Source organism: Halichoerus grypus, chromosome 6 (genome assembly GCF_964656455.1).
Source record: "Halichoerus grypus chromosome 6, mHalGry1.hap1.1, whole genome shotgun sequence".
NCBI classification, from domain to species: Eukaryota; Metazoa; Chordata; class Mammalia; order Carnivora; family Phocidae; genus Halichoerus; species Halichoerus grypus.
In genome coordinates, this window is record NC_135717.1 from 94,914,575 (window position 1) to 94,925,000 (window position 10,426).

Here is a 10,426-nt window from a genome sequence, read left to right on the forward strand (position 1 = left end):
AACAATTGGGACTTCATCAAAATAAAAAGTTTCTGTACAGTAAAGGAAACAATCAATAAAACTGAAAGGTTTTAGAAATGGGAGAAGATATTTGCAAATGACTTCTCTGATAAAAGTTTAGTACAAAAAATATTTTAAAAACTTATACAATTCAATACCCAAAAACCAAATAATCCAATTTAAAAATGGGCAGAAGACATGAATAGACATTTTTCTGAAGAAGACATACACATGGCCAACAGACACATGAAAAGATGCTCAACATCACTCATCATCAGGGAAATACAAATCAAAACCACAATGAGATATCACCTCACACCAGTCAGAATGGCTAAAATCAACAACACAAGAAACAACAGGTGTTGGCAAGGATGTGGAGAAAGGGGAACTCTCTTACACTGTTGGTGGGAATGCAAACTGGTGCAGCCACTCTGGAAAACAGTACGGAGGTTCCTCAAACCGTTAAAAATAGAACTACCTTATGATCCAGGAATTTCACTGTTATGTATTTACCCAAAGAATAAAAAAAAACTAATTAAAAGGGATACATGCATCCCTCATAATTTTTTTTTTTCTGTGCTCTGTTTTTAAAAAGTGGAAAGTAACTCAGGAAATCATTCATTTATACAAAAAATATATTTTATGGGACCTCAGGAACACAGAATTACTTTAATCACTCCTCTTGGTTTACTTGTTCCCATCTTTGTCCATGCATGGGAGCTTTTATTTGCAAAACCTAAGATCTTATCAATAAACTGCATCTAACTGTCTGATTTTCCCCACCAACCCATCTCATGTTTCACCCAGTTCAAGGTAACCATCCACTTGAATCTTGTGTTCATTGTGAATCTTTCATCCATCATTCCTTTGTTTTCATTTTTATGTAGTTTTGCATTTATGTATATTCCTAAAGAGAGAGTATGTGTGTGTGTGTGCACATCCATGCACGCATGCATATGTTTAATTGTTTTAAACTTTATAAAGAAAGTTTCAGGCTGTGTATAATTTGAGGGGACTCATTTTTTTCACCTATTGCTATGATTCATTCATTTCATTGGATATAATATCATTATAGTTAATTCGTTTTTATTGCCAAATAAAACTCCATTGGGTGGATGTACCACAGTTAAGTCATCTACTTTCCCATTAAGAACATGTGGGTTTGTGAGATCATGGAAAATATATATTGGTCTCTGCTCCCTGTCCCTGACACAGAGCTCCCAAAACCCTTGTAATTTCCTAAGTGATAAGAGAACTAAGAGTATCTTGTTCTAATATTTGTTTTTGACCCCATCCCTGATACAGGGTTCCTGGATATTCTATTGAGGCATCTCTGGGTGAGCTCCTGGGATGGCTCCTAGATGGGGGCTGGTCACCAGAAAGACCAAATTATGATTAGAAGCTTGGAATTTTCAGTTTCACTTCCCCCTTCATATTCCAGTATGAGGAGAGAGGCTGGAAATGGACTTACACATTGATCATGTTTATGTGAGGAAGCCTCTATAAAATCCCAGTAGTACGGGGTCCAGAGAGAATCCAGGTTAGAGAGCACATCCTCATACCAGGAGGGTGGCATACCACAATTCCATGGGGACAGAAGGGCCTGCCCTTGAGACTCTCCCAGACCTTGCCATATGTATGTCCTCATCTGGCTGTTCATCTGTGTTCTTTATCATATATTTAACAAACTGGTAAATACAAATAAGTGTTTCCCTGGGTTCTGTGAGCTACTCCAGCAAATTAATCAACCTAAGGAAGGATCATGTGAACCTGTAATTTGTAGCCAAATTGAAAAGAAGTTGTGGGTAACTTGGGGATCTACTACTTGTGATTGGCATCTGAAGATGGGGGAAGTCTTGTGGGACTGAGGCCTTAGTGAGATCAGATGCTATCTCTAGGTAGATAGTGTTGGAATTGAGTAAAATTGTAGGACACCCAGCTAGTGTTGCAGAGAATTGTTTGATGTGGGGAAAACCTCACACACATCTGGTAACCACAGTGTCAGAAGTCCAGTATTCTGTATGAGTGTGGTAGTGGTGTCAAAGTAAAGGAGACAAACAGGGAGAAATATAGGAGGAAAGAGCTGGATTTTTCCCTACTCAAAAGGGAGAACTGTAGTTTTCAAACACAGAACTGCTTCTCTGGGTTTTGCTATTAAGAAGATCTCTTGTTAGAAACAGTCAACAAAACCAAAAGACAACTGACAGAATGGGAGAAGATATTTGCAAATGACATATCAGATAAAGGGCTAGTATCCAAAATCTATAAAGAACTCATCAAACTCAACACCAAAAGAACAAAGAATCCAATCAAGAAATGGGCAGAAGATATGAACAGACATTTTTCCAAAGAAGACATCCAAATGGCCAACAGACACATGAAAAAGTGTTCAATATCGCTCGGCATCAGGGAAATCCAAATCAAAACCTCAATGAGATACCACCTCACACCAGTCAGAATGGCTAAAATTAACAAGTCAGGAAATGACAGATGTTGGCGGGGATGCGGAGAAAGGGGAACCCTCCTACACTGTTGGTGGGAATGCAAGCTGGTGCAGCCACTCTGGAAAACAGTATGGAGGTTCCTCAAAAAGTTGAAAATAGAGCTACCATATGATCCAGCAATTGCACTACTGGGTATTTACCCCAAAGATACAAAAGTAGGGACCCAAAAGGCTATGTGCACCCCGATGTTTATAGCAGCAATGTCCACAATAGCCAAACTGTGGAAAGAGCCAAGATGTCCATCAACAGATGAATGGATAAAGAAGATGTGGTATATATACACAATGGAATATTATGCAGCCATCAAAAGGAGTAAGATCTTGCCATTTGCAACGACGTGGATGGAACTGGAGGGTATTATGCTGAGCGAAATAAGTCAAACAGAGAAAGACATGTATCATATGACCTCACTGATATGAGGAATTCTTAATCTCAGGAAACAAACTGAGGGTTGCTGGAGTGGGGGGTGGGGTGGGAGGGATGGGGTGACTGGGTGATGGACACTGGGGAGGGTATGTGTTCTGGTAAGCGCTGTGAATTGTGCAAGACTGTTGAATCTCAGATCTGTACCTCTGAAACAAATCATGCAATATATGTTAAGAAAGAAAAAAAGAAGAAGAAGAATGTAGCAGGAGGGGAAGAATGAAGGGGGGGAAATCGGAGGGGGAGAAGAACCATGAGAGACAATGGACTCTGAAAAACAAACTGAGGATTCTAGAGGGGAGGGGGTTGGGAGGATGGGTTAGCCTGGTGATGGGTATTGAGGAGGGCACGTTCTGCATGGAGCACTGGGTGTTATGCACAAACAATGAATCATGGAACATTATATCTAAAACTAATGATGTAATGTATGGGGATTAATATAACAATAAAAAAAATTAAAAAAAAAAAAAAAGATCTCTTGTTAGGGGCACCTGGGTGGCTCAGTCGTTAAGCGTCTGCCTTCAGCTCAGGTCATGGTCCCAGGGTCCTGGGATCGAGCCCCACATCGGGCTCCCTGCTCCACAGGAAGCCTGCTTCTCCCTCTCCCACTCCCCCTGCTTGTGTTCCCTCTCTCACTGTGTTTCTCTCTCTGTCAAAATAAATAAATAAAATCTTAAAAAAAAAAAAGATCTCTTGTTATACAAGTGAAAAAACTTCTTTTGAAAATGGACTTACCTGTGGAAGGATGCAACTGATGATATGTGAATGTTCAAATTTAGAAGGTAAATCCAAACTCTTTGCTAGTACTTATATTACTTTATACTCAGCAACAATGCATGGAAGATGTTATTGAAATACAGACTTGGTATTTTCAGACTTTTTCATTTTTCTCAAAAGGATGGGTATAAAATGGTGTCTCATGATTGTGACGTGTAATTCCCTGATTAATAAAGAAGACTGAACATTTTCTTTATATGTTTATTGGCTATATGTGTATGTTCTGTGATATGCCTGCTCATTTCTCTGGTCTATTTTTCTATTGGGCTGCTTGTGCTCTTCTTATTGATGAGTAGGGGTTCTTTGTATATTACTGATCCTAATCTATTAGTTGTAGGCATTGTAAATTTTTTCCCCTACTTTGTTACTTGTCATTTCATTCTTTATCTTGGCTTTTGATGAACAAAAATTTTTACTTTTAGTATAGTCAAATTTTTCAGTTTTTAAAAATGTATTGCCAATGCCTATTTGTGACAAGAAAACCCTGTCCAAAATATTTTTTATTTAAATTCAATTAGTTAACATATAGTATATTATTAGTTTCAGAGGTAGAGTTCAGTGATTCATCAGCTGCCTATAACATGCAGTGCTCATTACATCACATGCCCTCCTTAATGCCCATCACCCAGTTACCCCAACCCCCCCAAACTCCCCTCCAACAACCCTCAGTTTGTTTCCTATGATTAAGAGTCTCAGGGTGCCTGGGTGGCTCAGTCAGTTAAGTGTCTGCCTTCAGCTCAGGTCATGACCCCAGGGTCCTGGGATCAAGCCCCACGTTGGGCTCCCTGCTCAGCGGGGAGCCTGCTTCTCCCTCTGCCTGCCACTCCCCCTGCTTGTGCTCTCTCTCTCTCTCTGACAAATAAATAAATAAAATCTTAAAAATAAAAAGAAACAAAACAGAGGATCATAAGGGAAGGGAAGGGAAGGGAAGGAAAAATAAAATAAGATGAAATCAGAGCAGGAGACAAACCATAAGAGACTCTTAAAAAAAAAAGATTTTGTTTATTTATTTGACAGAGAGAGACAGAGTACAAGCAAGGGGAGGAATAGAGGGAGAGGGAGAGGCAGACTCCCCGCTGAGCAAGGAGCCTGATGCGGGACTTGACCTGAGCCAAAGGCAGATGCTTAACCGACTGAGCCACTCAGGCATCCCTGTTTGGTTTCTTAAATTCCACATATGAGTGAGATCATATGATAATTGTCTTTCTCTGATTGACTTATTTCACTTAACATAATACCCTCTAGTTCCATCCACATCATTGCAAATGGTAAGATTTTATTTTTTGCTGACTGAGTAATATTCCTTCATATATATATACCACTTCTTCTTTATAATTTATCTGTCAGTGGACATCTGGGCTCTTCCCATAGTTTTGCTATTGTGGACATTGCTGCTATAAACATTGGGGTGCAGGTACCCCTTTGGATCACTATTTTTGTAACCTTTGGGTAAATACCCAGTAGTGAAACTGCTGGGTCCTAGGGTAACTCTACTTTCAACCTTTTGAGGAACCTCCATACTGTTTCCAGAGTGGCTGTACCAGCTTGTCCCAACAGTGTAAGAGGGTTCCCCTTTCTCCACATCCTCGCCAACATTTATTGTTTCCTGTCTTGTTAATTTTAGCCATTCTGACTGGCATGAGGTGGTACCTCATTGTGTTTTTGATTTCTATTTCCTTGGTGCCAAGTGATGTTGAGCATTTTTCATGTGTCCGTTGGCCATTGGTATGTTTTCTTTACAGAGATGTCTGTTTATGTCTTCTGCCTATTTCTTGACTGGATTATTTGTTTTTTGGGTGTTGAGTTTGAGAAGTTCTTTATAGATTTTGGATACTAGCCCTTTATCTGATAAGACATTTGCAAATATCTTCTCCCATTCTGTCCATTGTCTTTTGGTTTTGTTGACCAAAAAGCATTTTATCTTGAGTCCTAATAGTTCATTTTTGCTTTGTTTCTCTTGCCTTAGGAGATGTGTCCATCCAGAAGTTGCTGCGGCTGAGGTCAAGTGTTCTTCTCTAGGATTTTGATGGACTCCTGTCTCACATTTAGGTCTTTCATCCATCTTGAGTTTATTTTTGTGTATGGTGTAAGAAAATGGTCTAGTTCCATTCTTCTATATGTGGCTCTCCAATTTTCCCAACACCATTTGTTGAAGAGACTGTCTTTTTTCCATTGGACATTCTTTCCTGCTTTGACAAAGAATAGTTGTCCATAGAGTTGAGGGTCCATTTCTGGGCTCTCTATTCTGTTCCATTGATCTGTGTCAGTTTTTGTGCCAGTACAATACTGTCTTGATGATTACAATTTTGTAATACAGCTTGAAGTCTGGCATTTTAATGCCCCCAGCTTTGGTTTTCTTTTTCAACATTCCTCTGGCTATTCAGGATCTTTTCTGGTTCTATACACATTTTAAGATTATTGTTCCAAGCTCTGTGAAAAATGATGATGCTATTTTGATAGGGATTGCATTCAATGTGTAGATGGCTCTACACATTTTAACAATATTTATTCTTCCAATCCATGAGTATGGAATGTTTTCCATCTCTTTGTGTCTTCCTCAGTTTCTTTCCTAAGTGTTCTATAGTTTTCAGAGTGCATATCCTTTACCTCTTTGGTTAGGTTTATTCCTAGGTATCTTATGCTAGCTTTGGTGCAGTTATAAATGGGATCGATTCCTTAATTTCTCTTTCTTCTGTCTCATTGTTAGTGAATAGAAATGTAACTGATTTCTGCACATTGATTTTATATCCTGCCACTTTGCTGAATTCCTGTATGAGTTCTAACAAATTTTGGGTGGACTCCTTAGGGTTTTCCACAGAGTATCATGTCATCTGTGAAGAGTGAGAGTTTGATTTCTTCTTTGTCAATTTGGATGTTTTTGTTTCTTTTTGTTGTCTGATTGCTGAGGCTAGGCCTTCAGGTACTATGTTGAACAACAGTGGTGAGAGTGGGCATCCCTGTCGTGTTCCTGACCTTAGGGGAAAAGCTCTCAGGGTTTCCCCATTGAGAATGATATTTGCTGTGGGCTTTTCACATATGGCTTTTAAGAAATTGAGGTATGTTTCTTCTATCCCTACGCTGTGGAGAGTTTTAGTCAAGAAAGGATGCTATGTTTTGTCAAATGCTTTTTCTCCATCAATTGAGAGGATCATATGGTTCTTGTCCTTTCTTTTATTAATGTAGTGTATCACAGTGATTGATTTGTGGATGTTGAACCACCCTTGCAGTCCAGGAATAAATCCCACTTGGTCATGGTGAATAATCATTTTAATGTACTGTTGGATCCAATTGGAGATCTTGGTGAGAATTTTTGCATCCATTTCATCAGGGATATTGGTCTGTAATTCTCCTTTTTGATAGGGTCTTTGTCTGGTTTTGGGATCAAGGTAATGCTGGCCTCATAGAAAGAGTTTGGAAGTTTTCCTTCCATTTCTATTTTTTGAAACAACTTCAAAAGAATAAGAATTAATTATTCTTTAAATGTTTGGTAGAATTCCACAGGGAGGTCATTTGGTCCTGGGCTCTTGTTTGTTGTGATATTTTTGATTACTGCTTCAATTTTTTTGCTGGTTATGGGTCTGTTCAGGTTTTCTATTTCTTCCTGTTTCAGTTTTGGTAGTTTATATGTTTCTAGGAATGCATCCATTTCTTCCAGATTGCCTAATTTGTTGGCATATAGTTGCTCATGTTATAATTGTTTGTATTTCTGTGGTGTTGGTTCTGATCTCTCCTCTTTCCTTCATAATTTCATTTATTTGGGTCCTTTCTTTTTTCTTTTTGATAAGTCTGGCTAGGAGTGTATTGATCTTACTAATTCTTTCAGAGAACCAGCTCCTACTTTCATTGATCTGTTCTACTGTTCATTTGGTTTCTGTATCATTGATTTCTTCCCTGATCTTTATTATTTCTCTTCTCCTGCCAGATTTAGGCTTTATTTGCTGTTCTTTCTCCAGCTCCTGTAGGTGTAAGTTTAGCTTGTGTATTTGAGACCTTTCTTGTTTCTTGAGAAAGACTTGTATTGCTATACACTTCACTTTAATGACTGCCTTTGCTGCATCCCAAAGGTTTTGTAGAGTAGTGTTTTCATTTGCATTTGTTTTCATGGATTTTTTTAAATTTTTCTTTAATTTCCTGGTTGACTCATTCATTCTTTACTAGAATGCTCTTTAACCTCCAAGTGTTTGTGTTCCTTCCAAATTTTCTTTTGTGATTGAGTTCAAGTTTTAAAGCACTGTGGTCTGAAAATATGCATAGTATGATCTTAATCTTTTTGTACCAGTTGAGACCTGATTTGTGACCCAGAACATGATCTATTCTGAAGAATGTTCCATGTTCACCCAAAAAGAATGTGTATTCTGTTGGTTTAGGATGAAATACTCCGAATATATCTGTGAAGTCCATTTGGTCTAGTGTGTCATTCACAGTCCTTGTTTCCTTGTCAATCTTCTGCTTAGATGATCTGTGCATTGCTGTGAGTGGGGTATTAAAGTCCCCTACTATTATTGTATTATTATCAATGTGTTTCTTTAATTTTGTTATTAATTGGCTTATATAATTGGCTGCTCCCAAGTTAGGGGCATAAATATTTACAATTGTTAGATCTTCTTGTTGGATAAACCCTTTAATTATGATATAGTGTCCCTCTTCATCTCTTATTATAGTCTTTGGTTTCAAATCTTATTGGTCTGATATAATGATTGCTATCCAGGTTTCTTTTGATGTCCATTAGCATGACATGATTCTCCACCCCCTCACTTTCAATCTGGAAATGTCTTTGGGTCTAAAATGAGTCTCTTGTTGATAAGTTATTGATGGGTCTTGTTTTTTTTTTTTTTTTTATCCAATCTGATACCCTGTGTCTTTTAATTGGATAAGTTAGCCCATTTATATTCAGACTAATTATTGAAAGACATGAATTCAGTGCCATTGTATTACTTGTAAATTCTATTTCTGTATATTATCTCTGTTCCTTTCTGGTCATTGTTACTTTTAGGCTCTGTCTTCACTTAAAGGATCCCCTTTAATATTTCTTGCAGGGCTGGTTTAGTGATCACAAATTCTTTAAGTTTCTTTTTGTCCTGGAAGCTTTTTATTACTTCTTCTATTTTGAATGACATCCTAGCTGGATAAAATATTCTTGCTTGCATATTTTTCTCATTTAGCACCTTGACTATATCATGACAGTCCTTTCTGGCCTGCCAGGTCTCTGTGGACAGGTCTGCTGCCAGCCTTATTTCTACCTTTGTATGTTAAGGACCTCTTGTTCTGAGCTGCTGCTGCTTTCAGGATTTTCTCTTTATCTCCAAAATTTGTGAGCTTCACTATTATATGTCAGGGTGTTGACCTATTTTTTTGATTTCAAGGGGTCTTCTCTGTGCCTCCTGGACTTGAATGCCTATTTCCTTCCCCAGATTAGGGAAGTTCTCAGCTAGAATTCGTTCAAATAAACCTGCCTTTCTCTCTCTCCCTCTCTCTCTCTTTCCTCTTCCTCTGGGACCCTAATTATTCTAATATTGTTTCACTTTATGGTATCACTGATCTCTTGAATCCTCCCCTCATGATCCAGTAGTTGTTTATCTCTCTTTTTTTCAGCTTCCTTATTCTCCATCATTTTGTCTTCTATATCACTGTCTCTCTCTTCTGCCTCTTATTTCTAGCAGTAAGAGCCTCCATTTTTTTATTGCATCTCAGTAATACTCTTTTCCATTTCAAACTGATTAGATTTTGGTTCTTTTCTTTCTCTGGTAAGGGATTCTCTAGAGTCTTCTATGCTATTCTCAAACCCAGCTAGTAATTTTATAATCGTTTTTTTGAATTCTAATTCCAACACCTTACTTATATCCATATTGATTAGATCTCTGGCAGTAAGTACTGCTTCTTATTCTCTTTTTTGTGGTGAGTTCTCCCATCTTGTCATTATGTCCAGAAAAGAATAGATGAAAGAGAAAAAATACAAAAATAGCAACAATGACACCAGAAAGATATACACTAAACAAATCAGAAAAGAACAGAAACAAAAAAAAAAAGAGAGAGAGAGAAAAAAATACTGAGAATAAAGTCAAACAGAAGGTGAACAGAACAATAAACTAGATCCAGCTCTGTTTGTTAGAAGAAACTAGATCCCAAAATAGGAAAGAAAGAAAAACTTATATATATATTTATACAAAAATAAAATTGACTATAATGAATGGAAACCAAAAATGAAAAATATATATATGATGTAAATATAAAAATAAAAATTAAAAAAGACTTAAAAAAAGAATTGATAGAATAAGAAAATAGCTGGAAAGGATAAAAATTGAAACTGAAAGACAAAAGAATCATAAGAAAAAACCACAACTGCTATATACTATTTTCCCCTAGCACTGGAGTCTTGCAGTTCTCTATGATCGGTAAACTTGGTATTAGCTGGATGTTCCTGCTGGTCTTCTGGGGTAGGGGCTTGTAGCTCTGATTCTCAGGTGTCTTTGCCGTGGTTGGAATTGCACCACCTTTTCCAGGGGGCCAGGCTAATAAGCGGTTCCAGATTGCTCTCTTTGGTTTTTGTTCCCTGAAGGATTTCAGCACTGATTTGAGGGACATAAATGTCAGTGCCTCGATCTTTAGCCCCAGAGCTGAAAGTTCAAACCCCTCACTCTTCAGTGCACCCTCCCAGAAAAGCAGTCAATCGCTCATCTCCCTGGTTTCCCTCTGAACTCCAAGTTCACCCAGCTGTGACCAAG